Here is a 15,302-nt window from a genome sequence, read left to right as displayed (position 1 = left end):
CCAAAGGCCCCACCTCCTAATACCATCACATTGGTGGTTAAGTTTCAACACATGAATTTGGGGGGGAAGGGACATAAACATTCAGACTACAGCAAACATCACCTGAAACTAACACAACATTGTTAATCAACTATACTCCAATATAAGATAAAAATTTTTTTTTAAATAGCATCAGTAATAGTCCAAACAAAACTGTCATCTCTCTTCAGTGCATTTGGTTATGTGTAATTCTCGTTCCTCTGTATCTTGGGTTATAGCCTACCTTGACTAATTCAGCCCACTGGTATGGTCTCAAAGTTTTCTAAGTGATGCCACTGGAAGCCTGTAGCCAAGAGTCTCTTCTCTGAAGTACCCAGTAGAGTCCTTGTCCATAAGACTCTGAGACATTCCTTCTTTTTTGAAGACAAGAAGTTTGGCCTGTGCTGATTGCAGTACCTTCTGAGAAACATCAGAATAAAACAACAACTGAAAAAAAATTATCTGTAGATGACAGAGACTCAAAATAGCTGCATTCAATTTACTACCGATAATTTTCAAAAGTGAAAGATCTGACAAGAGTTCATAGCAAGAATAATGCAACTGACAAGGAAATGTGTTTAGTTCTGTGGCATGAAAAACAGAATAATAAAGCCAATCCAAAAAATTCTAGACAAAATGTCTATAAGTATTATGACTAAGACTATTTTCAAGGAAGACAATGAACATTGCAGCTGATTTATAAAAATGGATAAACATTTTTACAGAGAAAAAATATTGAGGCATAATATATAATATAATACAATGTCAATATGGTGTAATATTATATCATATCATATAGTAATCCTAAAAAATAATATATCATGAATATACCAAGAATATATCAAGAATATCAAGTAAAGAGATTCCATGAGTCTGGAGTAGGTCCTAGACATCTGTATTAAACTCCATAGGTAAGTCCAATGGGCACCTTTAATTGAAAACCATTGGCCTAAATGTAAATGTAAAAAGAAGGACTGTAGCCAAAAAAGCATTTTAAATAACACACAAAATTATGACTGGTGACACTATACTGTTATTGACTAATGTCATCTCGCAAAGCAACCTCAAGGCTCTAGGATACAGCATCGTATTCTAGAGAGTGAGGGCATTGACATATTTCTAGGAACTTCCCAAACAATGTCCAAATTCTAAAATACTTTTATTAAAAAATTTACCTATGCCAATTTAACCTAGAGAAAGCTAAGCATCTCTTCTGATTTGACAACTCTTCCTGCAACTCATTAATAGTAACTTATCAAATAAACCTAATTATTTCTTTTTTTTTAAACATCTTTACTGGAGTATAATTGCTTTACAATGGTGTGTTAGTTTCTGCTTTATAACAAAGTGAACCAGTTATACATATACATATATCCCCATATCTCTTCCCTCTTGCATCTCCCTCCCACCCTCCCTATCCCACCCCTAGGTGGTCACAAAGCACCGAGCTGATCTCCCTATGCTATGCAGCTGCTTCCCACTAGCTATCGGTTTTACACTTGGTATTGCATATATGTCCATGCCACTCTCTCACTTTGTCCCAGCTTACCCTTCCCCCTCACCGTATCCTCAAGTCCATTCTCTAGTAGGTCTGCGTTTTTATTCCCATCTTGCCCCTAGGTTCTTCATGACCATTTTTTGTTTAGATTCCATATATATGTGTTAGCATACGTTAGTATCATTATTTAGAACCCAGAAAAACAGCAACAACAAACAACCCCTTTGGGGTCCTCAACAAGGTTGAAGAGTATAAAGAGTTTTGGAGGACACCCCCCCCAAAAAAAATACAAGCAAAACTCTGAGAACTGCTGTTTTTAAGGCAAAACTACTATTTTCCTTGAAATACAGAAGCATATCCACAAGTGTATTTCTCTGAAACTATTACTCCCAAGTGGAGTTTCAATCATCTATATTCATTATAACTATGGGGACCTACTAGGAAACCCAGAGTTGGTATAAAGATTATTTTAAGCTGAAGGCTTTTGAGATTCAACAGATGCAGGGGGAAAAAAACCAAACTCTCTCAGAACTCTTATTTGACTAAAAGCAGGAACTTCTATGAAACAAGGCTGTCATAAATTCCTCTTCGGGTTGGATCTACTCCCAGAAGGGCGAATGCTAATAAAACCTACCCCAAATTCCTTCTCCAGGAGAATTTTATGGCCCATGAAGGAGACCACTCATACCTGTATAGACAAATATCATCACAAACTTTATCTCCTGTTTGTTCTCCTGAAAATTGTTCTGAAAAGTGCCCTTTCTTGCTCTCCCCATCACTTACTAAGTTGGTATATAGCCTCAAATTCTAACCACCCGTTTGAGTTACTCATCAAGAGCTCTCCCACATGCGTGCATGTTGCACGCACAAATAAAATCTCTTTTTTCTTCTGTTAATCTGTCTTTTGTTAATTTAATTTACAGTCTCCAGTCATGATATAAGAGGGTAGAGAAACTTGTATGTGAGGATTTTAGAGCTCATGAATACACGTTAACGCAACTTTCTATAGTCACACACATTCTTTATACAAACTCTTAATGTGGCAAAAATCAACACATTACTTAACAGACCCAAAGATATAGCCTCTCTATAGCACATAAAAATAAGAAACAAAGGGATATAAATTTAAAGTTATGCTTAATGACCACTGTTTCAGTATTCTAACTTATTTAGAAATGATCTAGGTATCCAATGAACATCTATTAATTATCAATTTAATAACAATCCAATTTTTGAGTATCCTAAAAATCCTGGGAATTATCTCGAGTGGGCATACTATGAAGCATAATTTCTGTTGAAATAAAATTTATGAGAATAACAATTCAATTTAGTGAAACACAAATTTACATTTTTCATAACCTTAAACAATAATGCTAGTTTATCTGGTCACTAAATCTTCATAAGTCAAGAAGAACATACCTAAGTAGAATAAAGTGTGTGCTTATATTATACTTTAACACTCATAGAGAAGATGCAACTGTTTTTATTTTACCAAAAACAGTAAATTAGTCTTACTTACCAAAGATTTACCTAGATTAAAAATTGGACTCTTAAACATTTTTGAATTAGTTTCTGTAAGAATTTTTTTTCTTCTGGCACATTTAAAGTACCAGAAGTTCAATTTCCTTGTTTTTTGGTAATTTGGGGTCTATCCAATTTACATAAGTGCTTATTTGTCTTTGTAAGCTGATCAGAACAGAGGTTCTTCAAGAGACTTTATAATCTAGTTTTTCTACAGGGGTTAGGGAAGTCAGTTGAATCTTTTACCAGATAGGACAGAATTTGCATGTCTTTAGACAAGAACTATTTTTGCATTGCTGTAGTTTATTTTCAATTTATGCCATAGAATCAGAAACTGATAATTAAGAGCAGTGTCCCCTAGACAATGCATAGTTTTCCATCGGAACACAAATGTTTCTCTATGCTACCCATGTAATTCTGATGCTGGATACAAGCATATGTTCACATCATGACACAATCTCAGTGCCTGATCTTCCATATCACAATGCCAAGGGAATCTACACAGTGGATGGTAAAGGTACTCCTTGAAGCTATTCCTACACCAGGGTGGCTAGCAATAACTTAACTGTACACAGAAGTGACTTTATACAACTTGTCAATTTTTATCCCACTAAATCCAAACTAAATGTAACCCCATCTCAACTTCCTCTTAGTTAGATCCTCAGAATTAGACACCACTCCAATACTATCTGACACCACCTAACATGAGGGGAAGTGTCATAGAGTAAAAGTCAGAATGAAAGAAGACAGAGGTTCGTGATGGTTAATTTTATGTGTCAACTTGACTGAGCTATGGAGTGCCCAAACATTTGGTCAAACATTATTTGGAGTGTGTCTGTGAGGGAGTTTTTGGTTGAGATTAACATTTGAATTGGTTAACATACACACACTACTATATATAAAATAGATAAGCAACAAGGACCTACTGTACAGCACAGGGAACTGTACTCAATATCTTGTAATAACCTATAATGGAAAAGAATCTGAAAAATATATATACACACATATATACATATATATATATCACTTTGCTGCACACCAAAAACTAACACAACATTGCAAATCAACTATACTTCAATAAAAATTTTAAAATTTTTTGAATTGGTAACTGAGTAAAGCAGATTGTCCTCCCTAATGTGTATGGGTCCTATCTAATCAGTTGAAGGTTTGTAGGACCAAAAGTTTGAGTAAGAGGAAACTATGTTTGCCTGACTTTTGAGCTGGGCCGGTGGTCTTCTCCTGCCCTTGGAGTGGAATTTATACCATTGGCTCTCCTGGCTCTCAGGCCTTCGGACTCCGACTGAAACTGTACTACCAGTTCTCCTGGGTCTCCAGCTGGTAACTGCAGATCTTGGGACTTTTCAATCACATGAGCCAATTCCTTATAACAAACAAAAATAAAACAAACAAATAAATAAATATTCTGTTTCTCTGGAGAACCTTAACTAATATAAGGTCTTCAGAAATTGCAGTTTAAAAATATCTTACTTTTTAAATTTTTGCAAAAATAGAACTGTATGTGTATATTACTATGGCCCATCCTAGGGCCTTGGAGAGAGCCCATGCATGTAAGGGGCCCTATAGCTTAAAATTCATTAGCTTCACAGTAAATCTACCTCTACTTCTATTCATTCTTCAAAACTCTGACCTTGAAGAAGCCTTCCCTGACTCCCTGGTATCCCTGTATCCTTCCCAGATAAAAATGATTTTTCATTTCCTATGCTACTTCTATATAATGTACATCTCGGATGATTGTGTCTGTTTCCCCAGTTTACCTTACTAGATTATAAGCTTCTTAAGGGAAGATACTGGATCTTGTGTCTCTCTCTATACTCAGTGTCTAGCAAAGTAGGGCCTCAATAAACTTGAGCAAATGAATGAATAACAAATACGGCTAATTTCACTGGCCAACCAGAGCTCTCCATCTGCAATGTCCCCAACCACTACAGCCCATCACACCTCCACTATCCCATTCATTTTCCTTCTCCTTCCACCTCCCCCCAAGTCACCATCCAAATACACTCTTCTGTTCCAGTTATCTACTGCTGGATAACAAACTACCCCAAACTTAGTGGCATACAACGACAACAATCATTTGTTATTTTCTCTCCTGGACTGGGGGTTGACTGAGTTCAGCTTGGTGGTTTCTCACTCAGGGTGTCTCATGTAGTTGCAGCCAGATGGTGGCCAGAGATGAGGGCATCTCAAAGGCCTCTTCACTCACAGGTCTGCATGGGCTGCAAGAACTCAAACGGCTAGAGCCTGGAACAGCTGGGGCTCCTTAAATCTCTCTATCTCCACGTGGTCTCTCCAGCATGGCGACTTCAGTAGCCAGACTTTTACATGATGGCTCAGAGATCCAAAAGTGTGTGTCCTGAGAGAGAGAGAACCACACAGAAGGGGTATTGAATTTTCTGACATAGACTGGGAAACAACACTGCATCCTGTTCCTTAGAAGCAAGTCACTAAAGCCGGCCTATGTTCCAGGGGGAGGCAGTTAAACTCCACCGCTTAATGGGAGGAGGCTTCATGAATTTGTGGACATGTTTTCAAACCACCACCCTAGCCTCTTGCCAGGTCTCATGAAGACCTTGCTCCCTGAGAGGTAGCAAAATGCCAACCAAATCATCTGGTTCCTGACAGCACTTTATCTGACAACTTTCTCTCCCATTCTGCCAAATGAATGTACAACAGTCTTCAGAAAGCTTTTAAGGAAGGAAATGTCAGCGCTTTTTAAGATTTTGCAGTTTGGCATATAGCACAAGGAGACTCTCCCCGCTCACCTCAAATCACAGCCACTCCTGCGCACACACAACGGGGGGTTCCGATATCCTGCAGGTAACACTCTTACTTTTTTCTTGCTTGTCATGTAAATGCACACTAATTTGCTTAAGCTAAGAAGAAGTAATTAATTGTACTAACATATCATTAATATGTATTCCAATAAGAATAAGTTTAAAGTGACCAGATAGGGCTTCCCTGGTGGTGCAGTGGATGAGAGTCTGCCTGCCAATGCCAATGCAGGGGACATGGGTTCGAGCCCTGGTCTGGGAGGGAAGATCCCACATGCCGCAGAGCAACTGGGCCCGTGAGCCACAACTACTGAGCCTGCGTGTCTGGAGCCTGTGCTCCGCAACAAGAGAGGACGCCGCAGTGAGAGGCCCACACACCGCGATGAAGAGTGGCCCCCACTCGCCGCAACTAGAGAAAGCCCTCGCACAGAAACGAAGACCCAACACAGCCAAAAATAAATTAATTAATTAAAAAAAAATAAAGTGACCAGATAATAGTCTAAGACTTAAATGGCTTCTAAGAATACTTCATCTGATAACAATTCCGCTCAATTTTCGCTTCCTTCTGAGGACACCTGCTTCATCCTGAGCCTAATTGTGACAGGGCGGTGTCCCAAGCCAGTGGCCAGCTGGCTCTGTCCTTCAGCCCTACAGGCACTTCAAAACATTATTTAATTTAATCTTCCCCAGAGCCCGGCAAGGACTATGTTATTCCCCTGCAAAGTAGAGATGAGAAAAATGGAGTTCGGAGAGTTTCGATAATCTCCAGTTTCCCCAGCTCATATGTCTTCTCTTCTGTCTCTTATAAGGATACTTGTCATTGGATTTCAGGTGCACCCAAGATAATCTCCCCATTTAAAGTCTTTAACTTAATTACATCTGCAAAGACCCTTTTTCCAAATAAGGTCACACCACAGGTTCTGGGAGTTAGGGTGTGGACATGACTTTTTGAGGGCCACCATCAGACTCTTTTCTACCTACAGGCCACATTGCCAGCCCACAGCCAAGCAGCGTGACAGCAAAGAGGATGTTGAACTTTTACCATGGTTGTTAAGACCTCGGTGCCAGTGCTGGACAGACTTAGGTGCCAGGCCTCATTCTACCTCATACTAGCAGCTGAGTGACTCTGGGCAAGCTTATTAAGCTTTCTGATTAAAACAGGCCTAGGGCTCTTTCAATAGTGGGAGATACTAGCAATACTGAGTTTACAAATACTTGGTAAAAGAGGGAGTCTAGTATAAAAGAAAATGGGTGAGGAGACCATGCAGACAAAGGTGATACGATAGGCTTCTCACCCTGGTCAAGTGACCTGTGGTTGAGAATAGACATCCAACTTTTTGATATCTCTTCATGCTTCAGATCATACACAACTGAGAGACTAAAACTTTGAGTTAATCATTCAAATATCCAAATATGGAGCAACTTCATTGATTATTTTCCACATTGACATTCTGAGCAGATCACCCCTTACTTAATTTCTCTTCAGCTTCTAAGACTCAAACAGCCCTTCTGACTTGTCATATGACTTACATCTTGGAACCAAGAATGATAAAAAGAAACTAAAGCAAATAAATAAAATAAAATAAAACAAGCCTTGGTTTACTTGTTTGTAAAATGGGGATAATAAGTGCTTACCTCACTATGTTGCTGAGAGGGTAAATGAGCAGTTGCTGTGCTGGGCTCTACCTTCCAAATATGCCTAAAATTCAGCCACTTGCCACCTTCCAGGCTACAACTCTGGTCCAAGTCAGTATCACCTCTCACCCAGGTTTTCACCACAGCCTCCTCTCTGGACACTCTGTTTCCCCCATCCCTTCCCTTTAGTCTATTCTCCACACATCAGCCTGAGGGATCTTTGAAAATCATAAGTCAGATCACATCCCTCCTCTGCTCATGACCCTTCGGTGGCTCCCATCTTTCTCAGGGTCAAAGCCAAAGTCCTCTCCATGCTGTGTATCAGACTCTACACAATCTAGCCCTCTGCTACCTTTCTGACCTTGTCTCCTACCACCTCGCTCCCTCCTTGCTCACTCTATTCTAGAAACACCAGCCTCTTTGATGCTCCTGGAGTCTACCAAGCCTGATCCTGCCTCGGCCTTTGCATTTACTGTTCTTAATAACCACATAGCTCACTCTGGCTGACCCTTTCACTCTATCCAGGTCTTTGCTCAAATGTCATCTTATCAGAGAGGACAAACGTATACAAAGATAGCACTGTGATGTGAGCTCAGTTGTGTCTTCCCAAAACATTTGGTGAAATCTTAACCCTCAGCATCTGTGAGTATGACCTTATTTGGAAGTAGGTCTTGCAGATGTAATCAAATTACATCTATACAGATGAAGTGAGCCTTGTGCCCTGGGACAAGCCTCTGAAGGTCACGGGTTCCAGTCATGAGCAGCAAAGCCTGAAGATGCTGGGGGATGGGCACACAGCATTTGTAAAAGGAATGGAAGGGGTCTGGGTGGGGTGCCAGTGGTGCTCACTACACTGGCACTAATCTACTCTGCCTCAATATGGACTCACCCTGAGTTATTTCTTCCCCAAGGGAACAACCAGCCAAACAGCTAAGTCTCGATGTCAAGCCAGGGAGCACCTCCATCACTGAGTCTGCTGGTTGAACTTAGTGGTTAGGGGGACTGGATCAACTCTGCCCCCCTCCCCCATCTCAGTCCCTGATGCATTTATTCCAGGGCTTGGTGGCAAAGAGGAAGAAGAGGGCCTTTCTTCTGAAAGCCTGTGCATTCTCCTCTCCTTGGCCCCAGTCATGACTCAGTGTCTGGTCTGGGGCTTTACAATGACAGTACCTTGTCACTGACAAAGAGGACAAATAGAAATCAAGGTGTTTTCCTTCCACGAAGAAGAGAACAAAGAACAATATACAACCATTGCAGCCATTGACTTACTGGCTGGTGACTAGCTCCATTTCCATGGAAACAGAGAGTAGAACAGGAAAGAGAAAGGCTTTTTAGAATAATAGAGGGCTTTTGTGTTGTGAGTTGCTTTTTAAAAATAAAGCCAGCAAGGTGTCTCCATTCTCTCAGCCCTGACCCATGCACTGCACTTCTCTCCTGAGAAGCCAGTAGGCAGCAGGACAGAATGGCAAGAGGGCACCTGCCAGTCTGCTAGCCCTCCTCATCAGCCAAGGCAGCCTGAGCTAGCAGGAGACCACACACAGTGTCAGCCCTGAAGAGAGAGACTCGTTCAGGAAAAAGCAAAAACAGTTTACCATCAAGAGAACAAAGCCTTATACAAAGAGCTAGCTGCTTTTCATAGGTCCTTTTGACTTAAAAATACATTACATAGGTACCAACATCCTTCACTGAAACATCAATTTGAAATTATGGTAAAGCTTCATATATTGAGGTGCTACAATTGCACCCGCCCGCCCTCAGCCACCCCCTTCCCTGGGTGCTTCAGGGGAGAGTCTGGCAGAGTGGAGTGGCTATAGAACACTGGGCTGTTTTATGTCTTGACCTCACTCTGTGGACCAACCACATCTGTGGGTGCCCTGCACCCTGGCATCTAGCTGGGGTCATGGCACTCTCAAGGGGCAACCAAGCAGTGGTCTCTCCAGTCACATGCCTGATCCATTTCATGCAAGTTTCATTAAAAGGAACCATTTTAAGAGAAGCAAAGAACCCTACAGCCCACACACAACTCCCATGGAGAGAAAAAGTCGAATTGAGGGGGAAAAAAATACCAAGATAAGCGACGAGTGCCGATCTCTCTTTTCAGAAAGTCGAGTTTCCCTTGGTAACCATGACTCACAGTTGCCATAGTGATGAATCTCGTTGCTAAGGAAACCTTACTTCATAGGCAGAACCTGAAAAAAACAAGAGTTCTACGGGCTCTTAAGTTTGGGCTCTTAAGTTTTACTGAGTGGTGGGATTCTTCCAGAAGCAGCCTCTGGGATGAGAACTCAGGCAGACGTGATTTATGCAGAAGGTGCTTCTGAGAGAAACTGGGAAGGGATCAGGCGACAGTGCCAAGCAAGGATGGGAGTTAAGGTGATGCTCCAGCCTCAGCTGTTACTGCACAGAGCTCCGAGGCAAAAACTGCTCTTCAGAGTTTAAGAGGGCCAGAGGCAAGCGAGCTGAGCTTTTGTGCTTCTGTATCTGTCAGACACTGGCTAAGGGTCAACCCAAGGACAAAAATCTTCAGGCACTTCTGGCCTCAGCAGTCCAAGGATGGGCCTCTGCAGAAGGTCAAGAGCGCAGGCCATTAAGAGCAAAGCCCACAGAAGGTGGGAGAGAGGCGTACCACACCAGCAAAGGGGGTCTAAGACCTTCAAGAGGGTGGCCAACAGCTTCTGGCTACTGTTAGGAGGTGGGGTTTTCCAAATAAGGTGGGAGAACTGAAGCCGAATCTGGCCTCTGTACCCCAACACTGAATTAAATCTCGGAGACAGAGTTTTGGGTGAAGTAGAAAAAAAATAGCATTATTGCTTTGCCAGGCAAAGGGGGCCACAGTGGGCAAATGCCCTCAAAAACTGTGTGTTCCAACCTGGAGGGGGTAGTGAGAAGTTTTATAATAATGCTTCAAAGAGGGCACGGTCAGCTGGTGGACATTCTTCTGATTGGTTGGTGGTGAGGTAGGTGGCAGTCGGCATCATCAACCTTCTGGTTCCAACCCGTATGGGGTCTACTGATTGTGGGCAGCAAACAGTTAACTTCTCCCACCTGGTGGGGGCTTCAGTGTCTGCAAAACAGCTCAAAGATATTGTTTGTGTATCCCTTGAGGGGGAACCAGGACCCTGCCCCAAGGCTGCACTATTTTTGACTGTTCCTCCTTGTCTCTGCATCCCCTTGCTTCCCTAATTAGCAACTGTTTGAACCTGCCCATTGGAACTCAAGGAACTTCCTGGAGGCTGAATGAAGCCTATTTCCTATAATCAAGAAATGGGGGACACAGAAAGGCCTTTGTGCCCAGGAGTCCCACAGGGTCCTGCTTGGTATCAGAACTAGGGTGAAGCAAGTGAGGCTCTTACTAGAGCACAAAATTTAAGGTAGTGCCAAAATCTCAGAAATTAAGATAAATAACAGCTTAATGAAATATTTTTTACACCCCAAACATTCCCAAAGTCTATACTACCACAAGGGTAACCACTAGTCTTTTATTTATTATTATTATAAATTATTCAGTTTATTTAAACTAAAAAAAAAAAAAGGCAGTTCACCCATTTTTCCCACCCCCTATCCCTGCCTCTAGAAACCTCCACCAATCCATTCTCTGCATCTATGAGTTTGGTGGGGTTTTTTAAAATTTTATATTGGAGTATAATTGATTAACAATGTTGTATTAGTTTCAAGTGTACAGCAAAGTGATTCAGTTATACATATACATGTATCTATTCTTTTTCAAATTCTTTTCCCACTTAGGTTATTACAGAATATTGAGCAGAGTTCCTTGTGCTATACAGTAGGTTCTTGTTGGTTATCTATTTTAAATATAGCAGTGTGTACATGTCAATCCCAAACTCCTGGTCTATCCCTCCCTCCCACCCTTTCCCCCTGGTAACCATAAGTTCTTTCTCAAGTCTGTGAGTTTGCTTCTGTTTTGTAAGTAAGTTTATTTGTATCATTTTTTTAGATTCCACATATAAGCGGTATCATATATCTTTCCCTGTCTGACTTACTTCACTTAGTACAATAATCTCCAGGTCCATCCATGTTGCTGAAAATGGCATTATTTCATTCTTTTTAATGGCTGAGTAATATTCCATTGTATATATGTACCACATCTTCTTTATCCATTCATCTGTTGATGGTTGCTTCCATGTCTTGGCTATGAACACTGGGATGCATGTATCCTTTCAAACCATGTTTTTCTCCAGATATATGCCCAGGAGTGGGATTGCTGGATCATATGGTAGCTCTATTTTTAGTTTTCTTAAGGAACCTCCATACTGTTCTCCATAGTGGCTTCACCAATTTACATTCCCACCAACAGTGTAGGAGGGTTCCCTTCTCTCCACACCCTCTCCAGCATTTATTGTTTGCAGATTTTTTGATGATGGCCATTCTGACTGGTGTGAGGTGATATCTCATTGTAACAAAACGAAAAGACAACCCACAGAATGGGAGAAAATATTTGCAAACAATGCAACCAACAAGGGATTAGTCTTCAAAATTTACAAAGAGCTCATGTGGCTCAATATCAAAAAAACAAACAACCCAGTGAAAAAAAGGGCAGGAGACCTAAATAGACATTTCTGCAAAGAAGACATACAGATGGCCAAGAGGCACATGAAAAGATGTTCAACATCGCTAAATGTTTTTTTAGATTCCCCACATAAGAGATATCATACAGTATTTTTCTTTCTCTGTATGACTTATCTCACTGAGCATAATGCCATCAAGGGCCATCTACGTCATCAAAAATGGCAAGATTTTATTCTTTTTATGTGGAATAATATTCCATTGTATAAATATACCACATCTTCTTTATCCTTTCATTCATCAGTCGACACTTAGGTTGCTTCCATAGCCTGGCTATTGTAAATAATGGTGTAATGAGCATAGGGGTGCATATTTCTTTTAGAGTTAGTGTTTTTGTTTTCTTTGGATAAATGCCCAGAAGTGGAATTGCTGGGTGATATCGTAGTTCTGTTTTTAATTTTTTGAGGAGCCTTCATACTGTTTTCCATAGTGGCTGCACCAATTTACATTCCTACTAACGGTGCAGGAGGGTTCCCTTTTCTCCACATCCTTGTCAACACTTGTTATCTTTTTGTCATCTTGATGATAGCCATTCTAACAGGTGAGAGGTGATATCTCATTGTGGGTTTGATTTACATTCCCTGATGATTAATAATGCTGAGCATTTTTTCATGTACCTGTTGACCATCTGTATGTCTTCTGTGGAAAAATGTCCATGATGAAGAAAATAGCAGTATTTTGCATAAAGACAGGATCCAATTCTGCCTCACTCTCTCACCCTAATACTGGCCTTGGTTCTTTATTTATCATAACAGGCGGCTGCCCTGTGGGCTATAGATTGCCAATTTGGTTTTTTAAAATATTGCATTAAAATACTATACATCTTGATTGCTGACTGTTTTGGCACCTCCTCGAATTCTGCACCTGAGGCAAGTACCTCACCTGCCTCACCATAGTCCCACCCCTGCTCAGGCAAGTAACAGCTTCCTGAGAAGTGAGCAGCATGGAAGCTTTCCTCTCCTATGACAACTACCTTCCTCAACACACACACACACACACACACACACACACACACACACAAATGCACCCTTAAATTCCTCCCTTTTCCCACTCTCCAACCCAGATTCTTAATCCCTAAGGGTTAAGAAGTTTTTATTTTTTTAATGTTTTCTATTAAGCAACTAAGGCTCCAAATGCTCTTTATGTGCATTTTTAAGTCCTCCAGGATGGGGGGAAATGAGGAGATGTCTGTTGGTCAAAGGGTACAAGCTTCCAGTTATAAAAGAAATAAGTTCCAGTGATATAATGTATAGCACAGTGATTATACTTAACAATATTGTATTGTATACTTGAAAGTTTCTATGAGAGTAGATTTTAAATTATCTCACCATAGCAACAAAAAAAGTGGTAATTATGTGAGGTGAAGCATGTGTTTACTAACCTTATTGTGCTAAACATTTTGCTATATATATGTGTATCACATCATCATGTTGTACACCTTAACCTTATACAAATATTTCAATAAAGCTGGAAAAAATCCTCCACCCCTGGAAAGACCCATCTCCTGCACTGATTATTCCTTCCTAGAGGGACTTAACCCTCATTTAAGATAATCAGTTCACCCCAGTTTTCCCCAGGACTTCCTGGGATTTAGCACTGAAAGACCTGCGTTCCAGAAAACTGCTCAGTCACAGGCAATCAGGATAGGTGGTCACCTACTTGTTTGTTTTGTTTTGTTTTGGTTTGGTTTTTGGTTTTTGGTTTTTATTGGGGTATAGTTGTTTTACAATGTAGTGTTACATTCTACTGTACAACAAAGTGAAGTAGAGTTCCTGGTGCTATACAGCAGGTTCTCATTAGTTATCTATTTTATATATATTAATGTATATATGCCAATCCTAATCTCCCAATTCATCCCACCCCTCACCTTTCCCCACTTGGTGTCCATACATTTGTTCTTTACATCTGTGTCTCTATTTCTGCCTTGCAAACCAGTTCATCTGTAACATTTTTCTAGATTCCTCATATATGCGTTAATATATGATATTTGTTTTTCTCTTTCTGACTTACTTCACTCTGTATGACAGTCTCTAGGTCCATCCACATCTCTACAAATGACCCAATTTCATTCCTTTTTATGGCTAATATTCCATTGTATATATGTACCACACCTTCTTCATTTTTTTTCCTTAAACATATTTATTGCAGTATAATTGCTTTACAATGGAGTGCTGGTTTCTGCTTTATAACAAAGTGAATCAGCTATACATATACATATGTCCCCATATCTCTTCCCTCTTGCATCTCCCTCACTCCACCCTGCCTAACCCACCCGTCTAGGTGGTCACAAAGAACCGAGCTGATCTCCCTGTGCTATGTGGTTGCTGCCCACTAGCTATCTATTTTACGTTTGGTAGTGTATATATGTCCATGCCACTCTCTCACTTTGTCCCAGCTTACACTTCCCCGTCCCCATATCCTCAAGGCCATTCTCTAGTAGGCCTGTGTCTTTATTCCTGCCTTGTCGCTAAGATGACCTTTTTTTTTTTTTTTAGATTCCATATATATGTGTTAGCATACAGTATTTGCTTTTCTCTTTCTGACTTACTTCACTCTGTATGACAGACTCTAGGTCTATCCACCTCACTACAAATAACTCAATTTCGTTTCTTTTTATGGCTGAGTAATACTCCATTGTATATATGTGCCACATCTTCTTTTACCATTCATCTGTTGATGGACACTTAGGTTGCTTCCATGTCCTGGCTATTGTAAATAGAGCTGCAATGAACATTTTGGTACATGACACTTTTTGAATTATGGCTTTCTCAGGGTATATGCCCAGTAGTGGGATTGCTGGGTCGTATGGTAGTTCTATTTTTAGTTTTTAAAGGAACCTCCATACTGTTCTCCATAGTGGCTGTATCAATTTACATTCCCAGCAACAGTGCAAGAGGGTTCCCTTTTCTCCACACCTTCTCCAGCATTTATTGTTTGTAGATCTTTTGATGATGGCCATTCTGACTGGTGTGAGATGATATCTCATTGTAGTTTTGATTTGCATTTCTCAATGATTAATGACGTTGAGCATTCTTTCACGTGTTTGTTGGCAATCTGTATATCTTCTTTGGAGAAATGTCTATTTAGGTTTTCTGCCCATTTTTGGATTGGGTTGTTTGTTTTTTTGATACTGAGCTGCATGAGCTGCTTGTAAATTTTGGAGATTAATCCTTTGTCTGTTGCTTCATTTGCAAATATTTCTCCTATTTGACAGTTGTCTTTTCATCTTGTTTATGGTTTCTTAAGCTGTGCAA

Source organism: Phocoena sinus, chromosome X (genome assembly GCF_008692025.1).
Source record: "Phocoena sinus isolate mPhoSin1 chromosome X, mPhoSin1.pri, whole genome shotgun sequence".
Classification (NCBI taxonomy): Eukaryota; Metazoa; Chordata; class Mammalia; order Artiodactyla; family Phocoenidae; genus Phocoena; species Phocoena sinus.
The sequence above is the reverse complement of the archived record's forward strand: the minus strand, read 5'-3'. Positions refer to the sequence as shown.